This window comes from Dromiciops gliroides, chromosome 1 (genome assembly GCF_019393635.1).
Source record: "Dromiciops gliroides isolate mDroGli1 chromosome 1, mDroGli1.pri, whole genome shotgun sequence".
NCBI classification, from domain to species: domain Eukaryota; kingdom Metazoa; phylum Chordata; class Mammalia; order Microbiotheria; family Microbiotheriidae; genus Dromiciops; species Dromiciops gliroides.
This window is the reverse complement of record NC_057861.1, coordinates 304,163,153-304,177,160: the sequence shown is the minus strand read 5'-3', so window position 1 is coordinate 304,177,160 and position 14,008 is coordinate 304,163,153. Positions and strand designations below refer to the sequence as shown.

The 14,008-nt window shown below is 40.0% G+C and overlaps 1 long non-coding RNA gene across 1 annotated transcript; it reads left to right on the top strand.

The window, feature by feature from the left end:
• The first annotated feature begins 415 nt into the window (after window positions 1-415).
• On the top strand, window positions 416-4,533 carry LOC122735199. Its single transcript, XR_006354109.1, has 2 exons — window positions 416-635; window positions 4,039-4,533. It is a non-coding gene; the product is annotated as an uncharacterized LOC122735199 (long non-coding RNA).
• Window positions 4,534-14,008: the final 9,475 nt, after the last annotated feature.

Below are 14,008 nucleotides of genomic sequence, written 5' to 3'. Positions count from 1 at the left end.
TCTTTAGGGAATTTAAATTTTTAAAATGCACTGAGATAGGTGGGAAAAGAACAGAGGTAAGCTGCTAGCTGATGTTTGGTGTGGTAAGAGTTAAACAGGCTTGCTCGGGTTTCAGAAGAAGCACTGAGTTACTGGCCAGGTGTCATTGCCTACGTTCTTCTCAAACCCAACTTTTTAGCTCTCAGCCTCTGCCACTTTTCCTGCACATTAAGCGTGTGTCCACCCACAAGTTGGGGGGGGGAGGGGGAAGGAGGAGGGGAACCAAACCGGGATTTCCAGTTTGTGCTTGGTCTATTTGGCCAAAGGTGACTCTAACTTAGTGGACTGAGGTCGACCTCCCCCTCCCCCAAATCAATAATTTAATGTGACTTATCAGAAAGAGAAAGAATTGTTTACTTTAAAACCCTGGATCCCATAAAGGGAGAGGGGGAAAGGCTTGGGGGAACAGACACTCCGGAAGGCCTTGTTTCTGCCTCTGGGCTGCTGAAAGGCAAGCAAGGAGAAGGCTCTCCAGAGGGGTACAGCTAGCACTAAGAGATGCAGGGAGCAACAAGGCCCAGTCACCATTCATACCAGAACTTGGGACAGACCCTGCCAAGGAGAAGCTCCCCACCATGCAGCCAGTCTTGGAGGTGGTAAGTGTCTCCTTAGGTCCCCTTCTGTCACCTCAGGTGAACTAGACTTTGCTTTGGACGGGCAGAGCTGGCTAATATTTCAGAGGACTGTAGACAAAAACCGAGTAGCTTCTGGGAGTTGTAGGAAATGTGTTTGTCTTTCTGCTAAAATGATAGAACTGTGAGCAGAGGCCTTGGGAAGAAGATAGGCATCTGCCATGTAAAGGACTGGCAGTGCCCTCTCTAGGAAGGTAAATGAAAAAAAGAAGCCTGGCAGAGCCAATTGCCTGGGGTCTAAGAACCAGGGTCAATTAATGTTTTGCTAGCCCAGGTTAACAATAGCATTGAAGTCTTGAAACAAATGGGCAAAATAATGAATGAATACATAAATAAATAAAGCCCATAAAAGAAAGGGGCAAGTTCCAACACCCCAGGTTCCCTTTATACTATATCGCTTTCGTTTATCCTTTGATTTTATAAAATACCAACCTCCACAGACATTCCTCTTCTCTTCTTCCTCTCTCAACTTTAATTGTTCTGTGGATGGTACTTAAGGACAGCTAGGCATCAGTTTAGAAATTAAACCGGCCCCTAAGAGTCATCAGGCAAACAGCCTTTCCCTTTAAAGTGTCAGCCACTCAGCTGATGATTTACTGAAAAGAACTCCGGTTAGCCCTTGGATTGGTGATTGCCTTGGAGAACAGTTGGCAAGAGATCTCATGAGCTTTGATGTGGTAGAAAGAGCCCAGGGCCTAAAGTCAAGAGACTTGGGTTAATAATAACCACCTGCCTCCAAGGGTTGTCATGAGGAAAGTCCTATAGAAATGCTGCCTAGTCTTAGTTTTATTGTAGGGGTATATTATCCACTAAGTTACAAGAGGATTTCAATCTGCATGGTGAAGAATTATTTATCCTGACAAAAATCAAACCTTCTCTGAGGATCATAGAATGTAACCTAGGCTTTTTTTATTTTGAAGGAGCCTTAGAGATTGTCTAGGACAACCCTTCATTTCATTACAAGAAATTGAGGCCCAGAGAGGCTAAGAGATCTGCCCAAATTCACACAACACATAGACATGGATCCAGGACTCAAGTCCATCTCTCTTTATTCCTAATTTAGTGCTCTTTTAAGTTATACCATACTGCCTCTCCAGGGATAGCCATTTTAAGTTGGTAGGCTAATTTTCCATGTGCTGAGGGTAAAAAGTTTTATTGAATTTAGAGGGAGACAGATCAAGGCAGTAATTTTCTTCATGGCATCTTTAAATTCCATTCAGGGAGCCACCATCTCCCTCAGGATTCTTTCCATTGCCTCTGATCACAACTCATTCTCACCTTAGAGTAGATGATCTTCATAGTTTGCTGAGACTGAACAGATTTATCACCTGATGGTCAGCTTTGTGATCTGGACTCTTTCTGGCTGTAAAAAAGTTGGTCCTCTGCTGACACAGACATAGTCCATCCGTGGACAGTACTCAAAGTATTTCCAGCATAGGAACCCTTGCCAGGGCTCATGCTCATGAAGCCAGTGTCCTCTCCAGCTAGCAGCAGAGTAAGACTTTGGTACAGGAGTTCCCTAATTGGGTCAAATTAATGGGTAGCAGGTTTTTAAAAAATACTATTTGATTATTTAAATTACTTTGTAAGCTGAAAACCTTCATTTCGCTCTATACCAGAAACAATAATGTAATTAAGAAAATAAATAATAGCACACTTTTAAGTAGTTTTATATACATGTATATGTCTGTATGTGTATATATGTATTTCCGTGTGTGTGTGTCTAAAAAATCTGCTGGAAGACATTACCATAATTTAAACTCTGAAAATCTTCTTCAGACATAACAAGGTTATACAGGAGAAAAAAAGAATAAGCATCATCACATCATCAGTAAACTGAATGACTGATCCTTTCAATGAACCAGAATAGAAACTTGAGTTTAATGTGCACTCTCTGTCTGTCTGTCTCTGACTGTCTGTCTATCTGTCTGTCTGTCTCTCTCTCTCTCTCACACACACACACACACACACACACACACACACACACACACACACACACATAAAAACAACTGGAGGGGGCAGCTAGGTGGCGCAGTGGATAAAGCACCGGCCCTGGATTCAGGAGTACCTGAGTTCAAATCCGGCCTCAGACACTTGACACTTACTAGCTGTGTGACCCTGGGCAAGTCACTTAACCCCCACTGCCCCGCAAAAAAAAAAAACAAAAACAAAAAACAACTGGAGCACTCAAAGAACTTAGATCCTATGGGAGCTTACAGTCTTTATTCTCACTTGATCTTCTTAACCAGACCTGTGAAGTAAGTACTTGAGCTATTATAATTTACTTTTTACAGATGAAAAAAACTGAGAGTTAAGCAGCAAAGTGACTTTCTAATGGTCATATAGTTTAGTATGTCTTAGGGGCAGAGTTTTAACATAGTTTCTTCTTTTCTCTAAATCCAACCTTCTGTCCACTAAACTACTTCATTTGCCTTAATACCCGTATTAGCAATGCTCTGCCCCCACCCCCCGCAACCCTGGGCCACCAATGGTTGCAAGGATCAAATTAAATAACATGTAAAGTGTTTTGCAAACCTTAAAACATGACATCAATAGCAGCTATTGGTACCATTTTTTATTTTCTTTTGCGGGGCAATGAGGATTAAGTGACTTGCCCAGGGTCACACAGCTCATAAGTATCAAGTATCTGAATCTGGATTTGAACTCAGGTCCTCCTGAATCCAGGGCTGGTGCTTAAACCACTGCATCACCTAGCTGCCCTCACTACCATTATTATTAAGAATTATTAAGAATAAAAGGTAATGATCATTTGAGATAGTAGCAAAATAAAAAAATAACCAAGTTCAAAATTCAGAGTTAATAACTGGCATTTTGTAAATCTTTGTGAGTTGATGTAATTAGGCAAGACAACTAGATCTTACATGAACCATCTGAAGGACTCTGTGGAGAAGTTACTCCGGAGACAACTTTTTTTGCCAAGGTGCCACCTTTTCATGTTCTTGGTGGAATATGACCTTGGTCTACTCTCTGAGTAGAGCCTTTGGATCTCTCTGCTTTGAGAAGGTGTGGAGAAAAAAAGTCCAATGGGAAGACGGGGGTCGGGGGTGGAGGTGTGGATCACTTCTGAGAGCTCCTTCACTTTGTGTTTCAGTGAAGAAATAGGAAATTGAAAGCGTAATGGGGAGTGAAGAAGAGAAGATGGTGTAGACATCACATTAATTTCCTGTCTTTTCTTAGTTCTTATTCCAGCTCCCCTCCATTAGATTGCAAGCCCTTTTTGAGTAAGGACTACTTGTTTGCTTGTATTTGCAATTCCAATACTTAGTGCAATACTTGGCTTTCTTTCTGTGTGTGTCTCTGTCTGTCACTCGGTCAGTTCTTAGCTCTCCTTTTTCTTCCTCCACAGGATTCTTAACAAGTAATGATTGTCGCCCAGCTGGCAGAGTGAAGAGAAGTCTCCACCTCCACCATGGTCTCAGACAATGAAAGGTAGCCAAAAATCTCCACTCAGTACGTTGGTCCTCAAGTAACCACTAAAACTCTTACGGAACAAGCAGTTCACTGCCCTTCAGCTGCTTCTCCACTCTTCCTGGGTTTACCTACATTTACTGTAAGTCCCAAGAAATGGTATGAGGACTACAGCTAAGAAATTGTATTAAGTGATACAGTGTCATTCAATACCAACAGATACTTGTTAAATATTTCCTGTGTACAGAGATACTTTGCTGCTCCCTAGGGATAAAAAGATGAAAAACCCCACCATCCCTGTCTTCAAAGTGCTTTCATTTCACATACTAAGATGTGTGAGTGTCTTTGTTCTAGGGCCCCAGGCACCTGTGAGCAAATGAGAGAAAGAAATCAAATACGTGAAAAAGAAATAAAAACACATATAACTCCCCAATCAACAGATTAAGCATGTATGTGTTTGTTAAATGAGTTGAATGCATCTGAACTATATGAAAGATACATAAGCCATCACAGGTATGCTCACATCCCTTGCATCTGAGTGCTGAGAGGTTGCTATGGCAATAGGAAAGCAGTAAGAACTCAGTTTGGGCAAGTTTTAAGGAAGCTCAGAATTGGATGGCACAATTAAGGGTGCAGAAATGTCTGAGGGTAAAAATAAGAAATAGCGAGTGCACTACCTGTGTTTTAGCTCACTGAAGCTGGGGGCCAACAGCTATCTTGATGTTTAGTGTTTTTAGTGACCCATTGACAGAAAAACACTCAGCTTATTGGAGAGGATTTCTTCAACTAATTCATGCTAGACTACCGATGGCTGATTATAGGCTGTGTGCTTCATCCTTCCCAAGAATATTTGGAGTTTGGCAAAAGACAAAAAGAATCTAGTGCTAGAATAATTGAAATTACTAATGTCTAGTCTATGGAGACACATTTGAGGTAAGAAAGGGACTGGGAAGGGCCTTTCTAACATCCCTCAACTCACACTACAGAGGCAGTCATCTATTTGGCCAATGGTTATAAGCCATCTTTGTCTATATATACACTATGGACCATAGTCAGGTCCCAAAGGGAAATGAGTAATCCTATTGAAAGGATAAACAAACTAAGAAGATAAACAAATGGCAGGAGTCAACTCCCCCAATCTGAGCATGATAAGAATGGCTTTTAAAAATATACCAGTCTTCACAGAGCCTGGAGCCTGGTTGTTTTTGTCAAGGATGCTGATTTCATTTACAGGGAGCCAGGAGACTGGATTGTCTTTAGGAAATACAAAGAAAATTGGTTTTAGGTGCACAAGGATATGACAACATTAGGCGTATAGAATATTTCTGGTTATATTTGGGGAAAGAAGCTATTCTGGGAAACATGAATCTAACTCAACCTCCCTCTTTTTACTGCAAAGGACAAAAGAAAATCAATGAACTGAAATACTTAGCTTCCTGTCTTTTTCTCCTGTGAGAAGGAGTTTATGGTACCATTCAAAAAGTAATTCAAACAGGAAACCAGTGCAAATCCAGAGCAGGGCTTCTTCACACATAGGTCTCCTTTTGGTTAAGAACTGAATGCTATTGCCTCTACAAGGAATTGGTTCTTCTCACTATCCTTATCTCCCATCTTCTTAATTCCACTCCTCTTCCCTTCTACTGCCATGGTAGACTGAGATTTAAAATCCAAACAGAGCCTGGTTCTCAAGCAACCAATGCCATGCTGTTAATATGTGATTGAAACATGTCAAAATGCTATTCCCTAATAGAAGTATGTTTTCTTTCTTGTGAAGAAAACACCTTTCACCAATTAAGTCATAGTCTTTAAGCAGGCACTAATGATATTCTAGGAATTATCAGAAAAGGGGAAGGGAGGGGGAGGGAGCCTTTTCACATTTTTATGCCTGCTTATTATATGCATTCCCACAAAATGTTTTTCTTTTTCAAAGTCTGGTGTCATGTGTATAGTGTCCCACTATGGTTGCTTTATTTTCTCAGCCTTAAAAAAATAAGACATGAAAGCAGATATCCCAATGGGCTCATTACACATTTAATTTCCATAAGAAATTTGCACATATTTTAAATGCTATCTGATAGGACAAAGAATATGTAACATGGAAAAAGTACTAGCTCTGGAATCAGAGAATATGGGTTTAAATCCTTCCTCTGTTCCTTCTTACGTGTGTTACCTTGTAAGTCACTTAATTCCCTCAGCCTCAGTTTCTTCCTCTGTAAAATGAGTGGCCTAGACTAGATAGATGGCCTCTGAGGTCTCCTCCAGTTCTAGATATGTGATCTTGTGATCCTTTGAATGTGGGCGAAGGGCAGATTTGCTAGTGCCCATGTGAACCAAATGGCTACTATCTCCGAGGCAATATGTTTGCACAGGGCGAGGAGTATCTCCTGCTTTTGGATATGGCTTCCTTCAGCTTGTCTCTCCATTTCCTGCAAAGTTTGTCATGGTATCTACTCTTACCTCTCCCTTACAGGTAACATACCAGGATCTGGAGACTTCCTTTACGGTGGGCCTCCGGGGCACGGCTGGCATGTATAGGTACAGCTAACATCCTGCAGGCTGTGCATTATCCCCTGCCAGAGCTATGGAGTGTGACAATGGTGTTTGTGTCCAGTCTATCAAACGCCATTATCACACTAAATAGCTACTGTAGGGCAATCCATCTGTTCAGGGAAGGGCATGTCAAGCATCGAATCATCTGCTGAAGTTGGACAGACCGAAGTTATGCTCCCATTAGTGCCCCTACTCATTCATGGGTGCCAAAGTAATTGCTAAAATGGTGGGCTCATAACAGGTATGTGCTCTGAGAGCCAGAGTTTTCTCGACTTTGCCTTTTATCCACTGCTAGTAATGGATGGTTTCTTGTAGAGTGTAAGCTCCTTGAGGGCAGAGATTGTTTTGTTTGCATTTTCATCTTTGTACCCCAGCTTGTCACAGCATCTGGAACATAGTGGGTGCTTAATAAATGCTTATGGAATTGGAGTGTATTTCTGATTCACTAGAAGGGATGCACATAATCCACCACAGGGCTCAGTATGCTGCTAGACACAGAGGGCCCCACAACAAATATTTCTTGAAATGAAACAGCAGGGAAGGAACAGATATAGGAAAAAGAAATCATCTGGGAAATTCAAAGAACTTGCTTATTATTTAGGTAGAAAATGAAGGTATGTGACTTTTTTCTTTTCATTATAAAATTCCTTTCAAAAGCACACTTGGTAATAAACTTACATCTGGCCTAATTGACCTTCTAGAAATGCTAGCACACATGTTTGACTCCTATCGATTTTATTCAATTACTGTGCTGATTGCTATATTTGTATGCGAGATTCCCCCTTCCCTAACGTCTCCTTTAATTATCTGCTATGTTGAACTGCTGAAAACAACTTTTGAAATTGTTAACTCTTATGGCCTATTTAATAACTGAACTCTGCAGAGATCCTAAGCTGAAATGTTTCTCTCTCTCTCTCTCTCTCTCTCTCTCTCTCTCTCTCTCTCTCTCTCTCTCTCTCTCTCTCATACAGACAGAGAGGCCCTTCTCATATCCTAAACAAGGAGAAGATCTAAAGGTGTGCTAGTTTTAAATGATTTGGGTTAATCAATCAATTGTGTGTTAGTCCAGGTTTGGTCTTTTTCTCAGAATGTAGTTGTTGGGTCCAAATTCTTGACACTACAACTGGAGTGCCTGCTACTTTAAAGCCCAATTTGAGTATGAGGCAATCCCCTTGTACTGATGAGGCCTCACCCATGGTAGGTGCTTCCAGTTGTGTTGAAAATAGAGGCTATATTTTGTGATGTAGGTTGCCTAACAGCACATAAGAATGCCCCCAAATGCCTGGTGATTGATTAACAAAAAAAAGAAATGGAATAATAGAAAGAACACTGGACTGAAACAGGGAACTTGATTCTTTCCTTTGGGAAGTCATTTAACCTCTCTTGCCCTCCTGGGGCAGCTAGGTGATGAAGTTGATAGAGGGCCAGGCCTGAAGCAAGGAAGACTTGAGTTAAAATCCAACCTCTGACACTGACTAGCTGTGCAACCCTGGACAAGTCATTTAGCCCTATTTGCCTCAGTTTCCTCATCTTTAAAATGAGCTGGGAAAAAGGAAATGGCAAACTACTGCAGTATCTTTGCCCAAAAAACTCAAATAGGGTCACAGAAAGACATGTCTGAACAACAAAAATGGAAGACTAGCCTAGATGATCTCTTTAAGTTATAGCTCTAAAGGTTTCTCAATCTAAGTGAAATGAATCAAATGAGTAAAATTTACAAAATAATTCAAAATCCTTTGATGAATACATTATGTTAGTTCAATACACTTAGCAAAAAATCACCCAACTCTTTTTTTTACATTTATGATTTACAAATGTAACATTTCAAAGAATTGAGTGTGTTTATATAGAGTACATAAATACAAATAATTCCAAAGAACAGAGCTTATGGAAGACTGGGAGCAAAGAAAGGAAATGAAGGGGCAAAAAGAGAAGATGCAATACCATCCCAATCCATTCTAGTAGTCTGGGGGGATTTTTTTTCGGGGCAATGAGGGTTAAGTGACTTGCCCAGGGTCACACAGCTAGTAAGTGTCAAGTGTTTGAGACTGGATTTGAACTCAAGTTCTGTCCTCCTGAATCCAGGGCTGGTATTTTATCCACTGTGCCACCAAAGTGAAACAGTTTTGGGGATTTTCACAAAGGAGATTCTTACCAGCCAATGAAGCTGCTAAAAGCAAGAGACCTTTAATTTGACACAATTTCAACTTACCAAGGAAGATTTGAGGCCTCAAGGAACACCCGGGGATGAGAGCAAAGAAGAGGAAGGCAGAAGCAACCAAGGAAGGATACAACAAGATTTGTCGCAATGATCTTCATGCCACAGCAGGAGGAGGAAGGGAGTTCAAAGATGGTCCCATGTAGAGGCTATTTGTTGTCCTTTGTACACCTACCTTCATTTCTCTGTTATCCTTCCTAAATGATATGTAAGATGTCTAGGATCTTGTCTCCTCCACCAAGGCAGCATACCAACTACTCCCACTCTCCCCAAATTAGGTGGGGATTGACACAAATCAATTCCCTATGCTAAAGACATTCCATAGACTATGATGGCCAACCTGTGAGAAGAACTTAAAGAAATGATCTTCTAGAGAAGCAACAAAACAAGTCAGAACTAAGACCAAAGGGTGGGGGTCTTGCTCATGCCGGGTTGATTGGTTTCCTTCATTTGATGTCATAGGCAATGAGATGCCAATTAACCAGGTGGAATGGAGGCATGGAAGATTCTAGAAGACCAAGGTGCTGAATAAAGAGGTGTGTCTGAAACATAGCTTGATTCAAGAAAGACTGGGCCCCACAAAACAAGAGGGGTGTGGAATGTGTATGTTTGTATGTGTATATAAACGCACACATATGTATGTATACAAATAACATATACATGTATATATTCTATGTATAAATTACTACCATAGATGTAGAAAGGGAAAGTTTTTGTTTGGTCCTCAGCTATTGAAAGGCACCTTGTCCAATGACTTTTATCATCTAATTCAATTCCTTTTATTTTTTCAATTGTGATTTTTCCTTTTCCTATTCCCTGGTGTCCCTCAGACTGTTTGGGTAATGACTCATGGAGCTAAATACAACAGGTGAGACCCCTCCCTGTCTTGCTACTCTTATATGATTTTTTTTCTCCTAATTCTTATACCTAATACCTTCCTTTGCCCTAATGGACCCAAGTCTCCTCCTGGTTCCTTCTATGCATTAGCCACTGATCTTGAGAAATGACGCAAGGACCTTCCTTTCAAGGAACATTGTCAGTGGCCTGTTTTGTGTCCTTTTGGGAAGGAAGTTGAGTTGGTTTGGTCACTTCATAGACGTCTCATGTTTCATTGATAATTCTATACAGAATGGCCCATGTTTTATACAAGCTTGGCCAAGGGTCTCAGAAGTACAGAGTGGCATAACGAGGCTGGATCTATATCCAAGATTGCTTTTTGAGCATACAAAAAGTGAGGAAAGGCAAAATACTGGAAAATAGTTTTTTTCTCTCTTTTTTTTTTAGTGAGGCAATTGGGGTTAAGTGACTTGCCTAGGGTCACACAGCTAGTAAGTGTTAAGTGTCTGAGGCTGGATTTGAACTCAGGTACTCCTGCCTCCAGGGCCGGTGCTCCATCCACTGTACCATCTAGCTGCCCCTGGAAAATATTTTTAAGTGATGGTTTAAGGGGCGTGGGGATATATGGAAATTGCCTGTGTCATTAGAAATAGATTCCTTAATGTCTCCATCACATACTACCTGTGTGACCTTGAGCAAATTACTTAACCTCCCTTAGTCTGAGTTTTCTCCTCTGTAAAATGAATGGGTTGGAGCTGATGGCCTCTGAGAACCTTTTTAGTTCTAAATCTGTGGTTCTATGGATACTGGGCTACCTCAGTGTACAGATATAAGCTACTATAACCCTTCAGGAAGAACTGCCTGTATATTGTATGGTACTAAATACAATATGAAAACTTATAAGCTAATGGACAAGATATCAAATTTACCCATCCAAATTGTTTTCCTTCTCAGTGTTTTTACTTCTAGTGGCAATGCCTCAGTATAATGAGCCATCAGAGTAGGGCCTGAATGAACTCAAGTCCTTAACAAATCCTACCAGTCTGACCCAGTGATAGTCTCCATTTTTATGATGAAAATATCACACCCCTGTAATATGGGCATGGCACTCAACCCCCTCTAGGCTGACTCACCTAACTTGAGAGGTTAGGGTGCTCTTAGAGGGGGTGGCCACGCAGCTACAACTCATTCTTAGGGTCCTGGTACAAGGGAGCCACATGACTATTACTTACAACTACAGCCCCTGAGTCCCCACCATTGTGTATCCTGTTTATACAAATCAGCCAACGTGATATCATTAACTAACAATCATGAAAAGATTCTGCTAAACAAAAGATAAGCAAAGATATTCATAACATTAACCTACCCATAAACTTGGGACACATTCTCCCACCAAAATGCACCATGTCCGTGGGGAAGAACAAGCAAACATATAGAAACTTAGCAGGGAGACACATAAGTAAGCAACTCATGTGCTCAGTGTAGCTCAGTAATCTGAAATGCAGTCCTTAATATCCTTGGTCTTCTTAAGGAACAGTACATACCTCAAGTCACCTGCAGTTTGGACTCACTTCTCGGTTGGTTGTTCCACATCAGCTATTCCTTGGTTGTGCTATAAGGTAGGATTATACTCATTTAAGCAAAAACAATTTTCCTAAGCCTAGAACTAACAGAACTACTCCCATCTATTTTCTTGGCTGGGCTCAGAAGGGTTTTCTCTTTCAAGCTACAGGTGATTAAAATAAAAAGGGCAAGGCAGACAAGCCTCTCCTTTTTCCCAGTCATTTTTAAAAAATAAACATTTTTATTTAAAATTTTGAGTTCCAAATTCTATCCCCCCGTAGTTTCCCCCCTTTCCCCTCCTTGAAGCAGATATACATTATACATGTGCAATCATGTAAAACATTTCCATATTAGTCATTTTGTATAAGAAGACTCAAATAAAAGAAAAAGAAAGTGAAAAATAGTATGCTTCATTCTGTGTTTAATCAATATCAGTTCATTCTTGCTTCATCATTACTCCTTTGGGATTGTCTTAGATCATTGCTGAGAATAGCTAAGTCATTCATAGTTCTTCACTGAACAATATCACTATTACTGTGTACAATGTTCTCCTGGTTCTGATCACTTCACTATATATCATGTAAATCTTTCCAGGTTTTATTGAAATTATCCTTGTTGTTATTTCTCACAGCACAATAGTAAATATTACAGTCATATACCACAGCTTGTTTAGCCATTCCCCAATTGATGGGCATCCCTTTGATTTCCAGTTCTTAGCCACCACAAAAAGAGCTGTTATAAATATTTTTGTGTATGTGGGTCCTTTTCCCCTTTTTATGATCTCTTTGGGATATAAACCTTCCTGAATAAAAGGCTATGCACAGTTTTATAGCCCTTTTGGGCAAAGTTTGAAATTGCTCTCCAGACTGGTTGAATCAATTTACAAGTCCACCAACAGTGCATTAGTGTCCCAATTTTCCCACATCCCCTTCAATATCCAACATTTTTCTTTTTTTTTCATATTAGCCACTCTGATAGGTGTGAGGTGGTACTTTGGAGTTGTTTTAATTTGCATTTCTCTGATCAATGATGATTTAGAGTATTTTTTCATATGACTATAGCTTTGATTTCTTTGTCTGAAAACTGCATGTTCATAACCTTTGCCCATTTATCAATTGGGGAATGACTTACATTCTTTTTTGAAAAATTTTTTTGGGACAATGAGGGTTAAATGACTTGCCCAAGGTCACACAGCCAGTAAGTGTTAACTGTCTGAGGCCGGATTTGAACTCAAGTCCTCCCCATGACTTATATTCTTATAAATTTGACTCCATTGTCTATGTATTTGAGAAATGAGGCCTTTATCAGAGATACTTGCTGCAAAAATTCTTTCCCAGTTTTCTGCTTTCCTTAAAATTTTGGTTGTAAAAGTTTTTTAAATTTTATATAATCAAAATTATGTATTTTATAGTGTGTAATGCTCTCTATATCTTCTTCAGTCCTAAATTCTTCCCCTGTCCATAAGTCTGACAGATAAACTGTTTTATGCTCTCTTAATTTGCTTATTTCCCAATCAGTTTTAAGCAGCAGAGGATTCTTCTTCATCCAGTCCCCTCCCAACAACAAATGCAAAGACTATCTCCAATCAGTTCTCATCAGTTCAGGGTTAGGGGGGTGGAGTGGAGGAGAATTCAGGATGTAGGTTCCTCTCTAGTTCTCAATTTGATGCTTTCCTCTAAACCATCTGCTCAGCTGAGCCCATTTTGGACAGAAGAGGGCAATTTCAGTTCTGGGCTTTCTACTCAACTGGAATTAGTAGAGTGTGGCAGCTTTTGCTCTTCTTCTATGTTCTCTCTGCTTCTTTGATGTCTTGTCTTCTATCACAGTCTTTCTTCGGCTTCAAAGAAGAAGCAACTCACTTCTGTTTTATGGTGAAAAACAAAATTCACATTCTTATCATTCATACCACAAATGGGCCATATACAGTTACCTCATAGGCACCAAAAAGTTATACTTATTGGTTTTCTGGGGGTCAATTTCAAAATCAGCATAATAGTCATATATAAATTAGTTGCTGTGAAGCAAGGCACTTTCACTATCTTTGCCTTCAGTGAATACTTTTCTCTAAGAACTGTTTTTTTCAGGTCTTCTTGGAATCATCTTTATTTCTGTTCATTTACACAAATAAAGTTGTTTAAATAAAAAATCCATTAGACAACTGAGGAGGAATATATCACTAGAGGGTACAACTACAGTATTGCAAACTTTGGACACAATGACTCATGAGGATCATAAACTAAAGTGTAGAGGAATTGGCATCTGTATTACTAGAGGGAGGAAATCCTTTGGAGTATCTGAAGTTTCTATTCCACTGGGTTTTAGTGGGGACTACATATTTCATCAGTGTGAGAGAAGTTCTGGTGTAAATGCTCCTTCTATCTGTGTAGTCAACAACTCATTCATAGCTTGGCTTTTAGCATGTTGCTGCCTAGAGTTCAAAGAGATTAAGTGACAAGCCCATGATAATAGCTAACGTGTCAAAAAACAGGACTTGAATCCAGGTTTTCTTGACTCTTCTTGGGGAAAAAATTCCAAAGAATAAGAAGAGCAAGAAAGTAAAATGGCTATCTGATAAGGCATTACAAATAGCTGAGGAAAGAAGGAAACTGAAAGAGAAGGATCTACCCAACTGAATGCAGAATTCCAGAGAATAGCTGAGAGAGATAAAAAGATATTCTTAAGTGAACAATGCAAAGAACTAGAAGAAAATAATAGAATGGGAAAGAGTAGAGATCTCTTA